Source organism: Argopecten irradians, chromosome 12 (assembly GCF_041381155.1).
Source record: "Argopecten irradians isolate NY chromosome 12, Ai_NY, whole genome shotgun sequence".
In the NCBI taxonomy this organism is placed as follows: Eukaryota; Metazoa; Mollusca; class Bivalvia; order Pectinida; family Pectinidae; genus Argopecten; species Argopecten irradians.
Window position 1 is genome coordinate 13,276,524 of NC_091145.1, and position 11,794 is coordinate 13,288,317.

The window sequence follows — 11,794 nt, forward strand, 5'->3', positions numbered from 1 at the left end:
GTGGCGGTGGTGGAGGTGGAGGTGGATGTGGTGATTGAGGTGGAGGATGTTCAGGCGGAGCTTTCCATCTATAACCATTAATAGGCTGCCTTTTTAATATCAAGATAAAACGATTATTCAGAATATTAGAGAAATACTTTAGACACATCATTGTTTTCAAAGAAAATTATCCTGTCAAAGTAAAACTGCTGAGGGAAATCGAGGCCGAGAAGATATTCAGTACAATTTGCAGATATAAAAATGTGTTCTTATCCACTCTCATTTTAATGTAACCTATGAATTGATAACGTAAATTAATAACATGACATATTGATCGTTTTAAAAAGAAGTATCATGTCTTATGTCAGATTTTTGGATTCAGGTATTGGAGATTTACTACAAATACTTGAGAATGTTACCGATAGTGAATATTTGTTAACTGCCTCGTGATGAATGGGATTCGATTCCTCGACAATACTATGATGCAATAGTGCCCTCTCAACCAAGCCATAATAGAAGAATGGTAACACCTGAAGTATCGAGGATTACTATAGATGTAACTAGGAAATTAATCTTTGAGATAGCAGTTAAGCCTTTTTATCACATTTAGCCTCAATATATATATCGATCACGTCTGCATGTTAATCAAGTTGTTATTTTAAACTATGATTTACAAACTTTTTGTTTCAAAGGTGGGATTTAGACATGCAACACCTTGTTGCAATTTTTATAACAACATGATAGTATACTTAACATATGTTATTGTCCCAGATGGATTGTTGTTTCTATATTCTTATTAAGATATATTTGGTATTTATATATAAACCTGAGACTTGACATACAATAAGAAAGAGTGATAACAATTGTTTGATGATAAGGTTGGTAGATTTATTGTTCATGGAATGATTTTTCGCTGCGTCACATTAAAAAGATCAGAAAATGATAAAAAAAAATCTTAAAGTTGTTATAATAAAACATTAGAGAATATCTATATCAAATGAGCCCATTTGAAAATATAACCAATCATTTTTTTCAAAAACTTTTATTTAAAGGTTTTCATTGGTGCCGGCAGACACATATATTTTTTAATTCCATATTTCTGAAAAGTTTATTACGAGGTGTAATATGACAATTTTCGAATGTCATTTTATTCATGTGGAATTATTTTTAATTTTCAAAAAGACAAAACATGGATCTTTTTACGGAATTTTGCTTTAGGTATATGTTATCGAAATCATTATGTCGAAGACATTTCTTTTAAAAACGCATTGTTACTATATTTTATATTCTAGAAATTTTATCTTTTGTTATTTCCATAATAAAAAAAATGAAAAATCTGAGATATTGTTATCATTGGAATGTTTGATTGATTCTTACATTTGACGCACAACAACCGCATGAAAAGGCCATTAATCTATCAAAACCTATTCACATTAAAGATGCTCCACCAAATGGTATATTTTCATTATCAAAAACAGCAGCAGACGATTTAGTATTTTTTCGGTTACAAAAGTTACTTCCTTTACACCATTACCGCCATTGAAAAGTTTGAGCTTCTAATTTTACTTCAAGTTAAAAATATAAAAATAATTAATTGCATCCCGAAAAAATTCCGTGGCACTATATCCTATATGGAATGAAGTACGGATTGCTCATGACCCAAAGGCAAAATAAATTATTTCATATCATTTTTTGTGTTAATTAGACTTATGTATACACGATTAAACACTAATTATTGTTCAAATGATGAATATCATTTAGCTCTTTCGGCGGTGGAGCATCTTTAATAGGTCATTCAATTTCTTCAGAATAGATTCGTCTTCATGAATGGAATAATTCTATACTGTTCTTCTTTTAAAGGGCCATAACCTTTCCGGGGCAAAAACTAAAGGTTTCTTAAAAAACATTAATAACGTCAGAAAATGCATACCGATGACCTAAAATAGGTTTACGACACCAAACATATGCAAGATTTCCTGCGTAATATATGAAAACAGCAGAAAGTCAATTCGCTGTTTTGCCGTCTGGCGCAGTGATAGTCAACTACCGCGTGGTATTTAGGACGTCGGCGGGAAACATAATACGACCCGCGTTATGAAAATAAACATTTTATTTATTTTAATCAAATCGTTCAGGTGATGATAAATGTAGTATTAACGGTTAGTTAATAATTTTTAAGACTCTACAAAATTATCGATCTTGTTTTACATTCCCATTTAAAAAATTGAAAGCCTTTTCGGAAAGGTAGTGGGCCTTTAAAGACCACACGATACCACCTCCCGGTTTATATGTAATGGATAATTTCCGAAAACCTGTCCATTATTAGAGAGAATGGATAGTACCGAGCCCGCAGGGCGAGGTACAATCCATTCTCTCTAATAATGGACAGTTTGAGGAATTTATCCTACTTAAAACCCATCATACCACTACTCACTACCTTGCTTACCCTGTTTGAGAAATGGGACATCCCATTTCAGGAATTGCACAGGTGTTCACTCACCTGTGACAAATAATGGACTAACAATGTTGAGATGCATGCACAATCATTTAGTTTTACACCTTTGGAGGTACAACAGTGTTTTTGAACATCTCGGATAGTGATATTTTCCTTACCCGGCCATCATTTACATGTAGGGATGTACGCAGCTGTGATGCCTGTTTGAAGTGACCTATTTATTCGCACAAGGACATGTGCATTGTCTAACGTTACATCAAATACATACAAGCAAGGTGAGTTTTCCCTACAATTTAAACATAACTGTTTTTTCCTAAAAGATCGACCATACGCATGTTATAGATATGATAAAAAACATATCTGATTGCTATGATAGCATTGCACTGGTATACTGTGAAACCTGTCTAATCCGACACCACGTTGGAGCAACTTGTTTGGTCAGATTATTCAGGGTGTAGGAAAGTCAGATACTGTTGTATATTATTGTTGCTATAGGATATAGGGAAAGCAGGTGTCAGATTAGACAGGCTTCGCTTATTATGTTTAACCATAATCATCAGATTATATGTTATAAGGGTTGTGAGATATCTGAGCTAAAAGACTGCATATTATCCCACCTCAGTCAAGAATCTAGAATTCCTATTCCTCGTCAATTACAATAAAACAAAAAGTTTTAAAAATGTGTAACAAATAATAATGCAAGACTATAATTATGTTGTTTTTTTTTATTTTCAGAACAGTAACAGCTAGGAAGGGGAAGCAATAATTTCGATGGAGGAGTGAACATAAATGTAAAATTTTGGATAGTCAAATAAACATGTTTGGTTTCCTTACAGCAGCGGTTTTTTCCCTTTGTTCAAAATAGACTGTCCATTATTGTGGGGAATAATGGACAGTGGCCCTATAATAATGGACAGAGAGTTACATAATGGACTCCTAGGTGTCCGTTCTGTAATATAATGGTCATATACAACAAAGGAAACTTTACTAGCTGGGTTTTAATGTATTGGAAAAAGAAGTTTATACTCGAACTGAAATACATATTTTAGTTTGATACCATTTCTTATCACACATGTCCTTTGATAATAGTTCAAGGTCTTAGTATCCTTTACAACACACGACATTGCCCTATAAAAGAATATATAATAAAACTTAAAAACAAAAACAATTTTTGTTGCCTTAAACAAGTTTTCACAAAACGATTGTACAATCCATTGTTTATAAGTTGCCGACTCATTCTGCTCAATAGCTGATCTATCATATTCAGTTGATATGTTCCAGAGCTTAAGTCTATGTTCCACAATTCTACTAGGTAGTGAAAAAGTGGGGTTCTCCAGCCTTCACTTGCATTCTGCACTGACAAATCACGAATATTTTCACTATATCTAAATTGCTTTGGATATGCATGATTACAAGCCGATCAGTGATCCTGACAACATTCTATCCTGGGTACAATCTGCTATAAACAGGGGCCATTACAAGGTAAATTTCAGTTTAGTTGTTCATTCCCTTATTTATGTCACGTTATGCAGTATTTTGATCACTTGGTTAATGGGTATCTAGGTTTTCTCTGGATATTTACAACACATCTTGACGTTTGGATTTTCGAAATGTAGGTTATGTGATAATATCTTAAATATGAATCTCGTCTCGAAATTTGAATTATTGCTCACAAAAATTAAAACTTCTTAGACTCGTTCTTTAAAATCTTAAATGAAATGAACACTCATTTAAGATCATATTTGAAACGCTTAAACATTATTTGAAAAACACCAAACAAGATTCTTTGTAACAGTCGATAAGGGTGTAATGATATCCCATATTTATAGACAATATAAGTCTATAGTTACTTTGTAATTCGCTTAAAAAGTAATCTAACTAGATAAGAGATAAACTATCTTAGCAGACATAACGCACAATGTTCGGTCACTTTTACGTCACGCCGGAATTTCATTGGAAAAAGCGTTGAACAGTAAAATAATATAAGCGCAATACTATTTTTTTAAAGTGAAAAACAGAAAGGATATATTTATTAAATTACGGGAGGACTTTTATCAAAATATTTGTAATATTTATTTTTCTATTGATGTGTTTTTGTTGAGAAAATGATGTTTTTTGGCGCGACAGATGTAACACGCGCCTGTATGTGGTTTCAGTTAAAGTGTCACTGTGGTCATACTGAACACCACATGGCGGTAAAATTTGACAAAGGGATTCCCCAAAAACGAACTATCATGATGTCATTTCGTTATAATGAATTGTGACGTCATACTTCAAAATGGTGGACTTTGTTTGTAGACTTGCCGATCGACAGATCCGAAGAGAAAAGATAAAAAAATATAGACTGCGACGTCGTTCTACTTTTTTATCGAACAAAACCTTTGTCTTGCAGAAATGACACAAAATGAAATTTTTAGATTGACTGTTCTGTCACGCAAGTTCACGACGTTGAAAAATGACTTTATATTAGGAAGTATGTTTTCTATTCAGAATAAAAAAATACGTTTTTGCTCAAATATACGTGTGCGAAATCTCTACTGAAAATTCAAAAAAGTATTCGAAAAATTGCGTTTTTTCTTTGTCTTGCAGGTTTGCCGAATGTCGGAAATGACGTCAATTGCGTTCGTAATGTTATAAGATAATGACGTCTTTTACATTCAATAACGTTACATAAAAGTGACCGAACATTGTGCGCGACGTCAGAAGTGTGTAACTACTGTACCAATTAATGACATAGAATAAAATTCAGTAAAACAAAGCACTGTGTTTGTTTAAAGTATTTTTATAAAGCAAATAGAATAGCTTAGAATCTTGATGTAAAATTGTTTCCGTATCATCAAAAATCCTTGCGATGTGTAATAAAATTGAAGTTAAATAGCAGGCAGGTTATTTACCCAGTATAACTACAACCTCGTTCCTTAGTAATACCTACCGGTGTAACGTTGAAAATGGACCCCCGTAGAAAACTGACCTCGGGTCATTTTCCACATTGAAAATGACCCAAAATTGAAAAATGACCCAAAAAACTGTTGAAAACTGATCTTTAAGTGTACTTTTCACACCGACCCGTTGAAAATGGACCCCGTTGAAAGGTGACCCCATTGGAACTCGTTTGTTTTATTACGTAATCCGATGTTCCCGATAACTGGCCTCAGTCGACTCGATCTATCCATCTTACTTTTGAAAAATGAATGCCAAAATTCAAGGTCAATGTTTTTATTAAAGGCCAAGACTATTTGTTTGTAATTTTTTATCTATTTTTAAACGATATTATGAAGCAAATAAATGCAGAAATTAGCAAAAAGTTGTCGGACAAATGCATTAGTTAGTTTGGTGTGGTTTATATTTGCTTTATGTCCTATTAACAGTCAGGGTCATTTCAGGACAGCCAGATCTAGGAGGTAGTGGAAATCCAGAGTACCTAGAGAAAAACAACACCACACACCACACCACACAATTTAACACCACACAACACATCACATCACAGCGCACAACAACATCACAACACACAACAACACCATACGACACCATAACACATCAACACAACAACATAATACACAACAACAACACAACACACAACAACACCATACGACAACTAAACACATCAACACACAATACAACATCATACAACAACACCACACAACAACAAATACACAACAACAGAAGACACCACGCTACAACACAACAAAACAACACACAAAACAACGACACACAACACCATAGCAACACACAACAACACAACACTAGTCAGCAACACAACAACGCAACACCGCATAACACAACATCACAAAACACAACAACACCAAACAACACAACACCACACTACACAACACAACAAGACATAACACAAGAACATATAACACAACAACACACAGCAATACAACACACTGGATGTATCTGTTGTTGGAGAGGATTTACCAAATTAGTCACTCTGCAGTTAAGAAAGGAGTGTTTTGTCAACTTAGCTGCACGGCATCGGAACACGTGAAGCGGGCACAAAATTTCAATTCAAATCTTGCAGAGGAGGCGCTTAAATAAGACATGACGATAACAGAATTCGAGAATTATGTTTGTGCAACAGCTATATATTTGTATGTACTTAGGTCATTTTTTAACAGACCATCCGTCGAGAGTTTGCCAAGGTCATTTTTCAACGGATATTTTTCAACAGGCCTGCCTTTAAGAATATACCCTAGATGCTGTCAATTTTCAACGGCATTTGGGGTTCGTTTTCAACGTTAAAAAATGACCCAAGGTCAATTTTCAACGGAGGTCCATTTTCAACGTTACACCGGTACACACATGACTGGGTTAGGAATTTTAAAAACTATGTTATCGATACCTAGCTTTCCTCGGGGGTATTCATCCATCTGCAACTCACCATAACGTATCAGCTGTGTAAATATAACGTCCAACGACATCTTGCTCTAACATGGCCGCACTGGTCACATTGCTTCTACTGCTGTCTGGAACAGGTAAAATGTCTACATGATATGTAAACATTTGTTTTTTCTTTTAATTTATATACTAATATTACCTATACTACATGTAAACGACATTAAATTAGTTGGTCATTTTATTATTTAGATACTAGAAAAATACTCCCGCCTGCATGTGTTACTGTTATAGGTTTAAGTATGACCTTGATCTTGTCCAGCATCAGGCCAGCTTACACTGTTGTTATTCTATGTTAAGTAAGGTGACTTGTGACGAAAGCTTTAAACCAGATCAACTAACTCATTATAATATCCACTGCCTAGGATAACAGAGGTAAGACGTCACGTTTAGACTTGTGCTATATCGATTTATAATACATTTTACATTTATAACAATATTCTTGTAGTACACTAACAGTTTCTATAAAACGACAGATCGAAGCATGAAACACGTAATGATAAAGCCTTAAACAGACTTTTTTATTTCGAAAATGACACTTTTTTGTCGATTTTTAACGTAATTGTCCATATGTCATATGTCCACATGACCATATGACAAGACTTTTCGAGTCTGGCAATTGAAGGGTGGGGATGCGAATTCTGTCCACGCTCTGTTTACTTTTAAAGGGTGTTTTACTCATATGTGCCTTTCAGCTCTATCTCCATGGATGTTTAAATTTTATAATATCCATGAGTATTTGGCAAAGAAACCTCTTGTATTCACATTTTAAACGTATTTTTATTAATGTTAATAAAATGAAAGAAGTTTCAATTTTTATTCCATAATCATTTCTTGTGGTAATTGCTAAACAATTTGATTATGGATAAGATTTCAGTTTTGTGCCTTTTTAAAAAAATATTTTCAATTTTTAGCTTAAAGAAGAAAAATAAATTTAAAAAAAAACGTAGCTAACTTATAATCTTTCAAACAATGTTGTTTAATGCACGACTATATTATATTTTATCGCAGTATCTTATCACTTTTTGCCTATGTCGCTTGTGTAACATAACCTAAAGTGATTTTCATTGGTTATGCTCGGCAGTAAATCGATGTTGACGTCATGTCAGAAACAATAACGTGACAACAAGAAAATACCAGAAACGTTCCATAAAATCTCATAAAATGAACACTATAAAATCTCATAAAATGAACACTCATTCAAGAGCTTATATATATTTCATAATTTAGTCATACTGTGACCTAACAATGCTGGACGACTGAAAAGGCACTACGGGTATATAACGTTCTATTTCCAAGCTTTTGTCATCAAAGTTATTCCTTTCGATTTCAGGAGCAGACCCGTTCACGGAAAAAATTTGTTACTTTTCAAAAAGAACCTACAATTATTACTATCAACTACAGGAATACTCAACTACATCGACCGTCTACTGTGACTATGGATGCTGTGGCTATAACACAGGTCAATGTTGTGAGGACCAAGGGTGAAAACCATACACTTTAATATATAAAAATAGTTTACTCAATGTTTGTCAATTCTGTTTGAATTTATCAAAACTATAGGCGTATAAGATATTATAAGACTCTTTCTTATGTGGATGTGAAGGATAGGAAATATTCTACCCGAGTGTCACAAAATGTTGTAAAACCCAAGACTTGCTGATGGTTTTAAAACATTTTGTGATCCCGAGGATAGAGAAGATTTTTGTTCTCTTTAAGCTACATACGCGAAGATGATTCTAACAGGCGTTCAAACTATTTCGTCCTCTGAAATACATTTTCAAGATTCTGGAAGAGCAATTTGATTGGCTAATTCGAGAGGTCACCAGAACGTGACCCCTTATGTGGTGTTGTCAGATAATCTCCAAAATTTTATAAGAATTGAGTAAACAAAACTCTTTTGGAGATTAAGATTAACAAAATGTTCATTGACAGATTCTATTTAATCGTTATAATTCGAATTTTTGCACCCGAAACCGATTTTCTTTAATAATTAAATAATATCCTATTTCGTTATTGCATATACATAAAGAGTTATCTTTCTCCTCCTGGAAGGTATCAATTATGATGTTATCATTTTATGAGCTAAGTCCATGTCGTTTTCTATGAAAATATGACGTAGCACTTGCAAATACATAACGCCACAATCAATACCTAACCGGAAGGGCAGACAACTCTTCAATATGCAAAGATTTTCCTTAAATCATACTGGCTTGAATGGGTGTTCGATATGGAAACGTTACTAATTTTGATTTTTTTTTCATAAATTCGACTCTTACCATTTCTTGATGTTGTTTCATCGAAATGTATGTTTTGCTTTTTGTCATTATCATAAATGCATCCTGTTTTGTCTTTTAAGGTCCGGCAATCCGACTGGCGAAGTCATCGGTATCGTTATAGGCAGTATTGTTGGACTGGCTGTTTGTAGTGTCCATTGCACTCATCTGTATCTTTTGTTGTAAAGCCAATAGACGTTCAGTTCCGGGTCAGGTCATCAGTTCCCAAAGAGCGGGCGCTCCTGTTACGTATGTAAACACACGTAGGTATTCCAGACAAGCGGTGGTAAAAACAAGATACTGAAAACAATAGATTTCAAGAAAAAATATGAATTTGTTTCATGGAAATTTATTTTAAAAACGTTAAAATTATTTATTTTTGAGCAATTTCTTATATGTGCAGATATTCTTAAAATAATCTTAAAAATTAACAAGTCAAAGTCAAAATTCAAAGGGAAAAAATACTACTCCCCCAATTTGATGATATGAAATTATATGAAATTCTGAAAATGAAACTCAGACTTAAACTTAATTACATTAAAACTATAAATCGGCGACCGATGTTATACAAAGTGTAAAGGTAAGTCGGGTATGGTAGTAGCACTCCAATCTCTAGACATATCGGAGGTACAATGGAATGTACAATGATGTCAACCAAACAACACATATGTAGCCTGTGTAAACTTATCGACCTTTCCTTGTTGCAGATACCGTCAGTTCAGGCTATATCGGACAACACTACACTGGTCATGGATACACAGGCACAGTAGGAGGTGGATTCGATGGTGGATTTGGGGGCAGCGACTATGGTATTGGCGAAAGTGGATATGGGAGCGGCGACTGTGGCGGTGGAGGCAGTGGATTCGGAGGTGGTGGTGGATTTGGAGGTGGTGGCGGATTCGGAGGTGGTGGAGGCGACTCTGGAGGCGGTGGTGGAGGCGGTGGTGGCGGTGGAGGTGGAGGTGGTGATTCAGGTGGAGGTTATCCATCAATAACCATTTTTTGGCTGCCTTTCTAATATCAAACGATTATTCGGAGAGTTATGAGAGAACTCTCGTTTAATGTGCCATATATTAATAATGTAAAGCAGTAGTTAATAGTGATTGTTTTAAGAAAAAAAGTATATGTTATGTAAAGTCTTCGCATTCACAAATGTATTGATGAATAGCTACAAATATTTGCCATAAATGTGTTACATGTACTGATAGTAGGGTTTTACTAATGACACCCGTATTAATGGGTAGTCACTTTTATTACATTTTATCGCAGTGAAATATTAGGTTTTACGGTGAATATAAAAACGATATACTTCATTCCAGTGAAAATATCATTTTAATTATTACGTCATCTTTTTGTGAAGAAATATAACGTTATACTCACAAAAATAGGACATAATCATCGTAAGTGCAAATAGCTCTGTGAAATATAATGACGGAATAACCTTTGGTGGAACAAGTAGTGATTGTCTTCTGTGAATGGAAGCGAGAAAATGTAATAAATAGAATATTTCTTGTTTCTTGATGAATACCAGTAATATTTCTTTTCGTGAGTTGGAAACTTTGATGTTATGGACTCATGCTTCGCACTCTGTAAAAATATATAAGTTTCCACCTCACTCGATGAAATATAACTGGTATCCATCAAGACACAAGGAATATCCTCTGTATCGTAAGATAAAACAATTAACTGCATGTAATATTCCCTACCTCTATGCCTTCTTATCTAATGTAAAATTCATTTATTCCTACAAATTATACATATAAAGTACATATTGTCCATATCCTCTGTTGGTACATTTTACATAACTATATATATATATAATGTAAGATAAAACAATTAACTACATGTATGTAATAATCCCTACCTCTATGCCTCCCTATCTAAGGTAAAATTAATTTAATATACTAATTATACATAGATAATTCATATTGACCATAAACTTTGTCGGGTACATCTTACATAAATACATTTATAATGCATAGTGAATTACATTTATTGTAAATATTTATCGTTAGATATATCACCTATAAAAATGTAGAAGTCTTCAATGCCATCGAATTGAAGATACATTTTAATGAGGTGATCTCTGAAGGAATTTCAATACACTGTGTGAACATAAAACAATACACAAAATAGCGAATAATAGAGTTATATATCGGTTGAATTTATCCAGTGCCGAATACTCGTTCTCAGTAACAATTAATTTACATGTCTTGTTTTGATGTAAACGGAAAATCAATCATTGAGATTACTATTTAGTTTCTATACTTTTGTATGTCTAAATATGTATAATCTGAATATCCAGGGAATCTGGTTGATTAAGGAGTTAAGGCTTCTTGGTTCATTTGTATGCAACACCTCGTTTCACTTTCAATAATGATATGAAAATGTAAAAACAAAATTTCTTTTGACAGAAAATCGGGTTGTCATCCGAGCTTATCATTTGTTTCTATAATCAAAGATTCATTTTTCATACAAATACTTAATACGCCAGAGTTGTCTCCCTTTAGTAATAACCTGCTATTTATCCAATTTGAAAGTTTAGAAAATGATGCAGTTTTCACTCTTAATCCATTAATAATGACTGGGTTTGAATGTTTTGTTCTTTTGTCTTTCTGAAGTCCACAACAGATTTTTAGTTGGTATAACCTATATATTAATAGGACGAGTAAATTTGGTCTTATGATGT

The 11,794-nt window shown here is 33.7% G+C and overlaps 1 long non-coding RNA gene across 1 annotated transcript; it reads left to right on the forward strand.

Annotated features, from left to right (window-relative positions):
• Positions 1-3,267, forward strand: LOC138336136 (uncharacterized). Its single transcript, XR_011210397.1, has 2 exons — positions 1-2,709; positions 3,170-3,267. It is a non-coding gene; the product is annotated as an uncharacterized lncRNA (long non-coding RNA).
• The last annotated feature ends 8,527 nt before the right edge of the window (positions 3,268-11,794 follow it).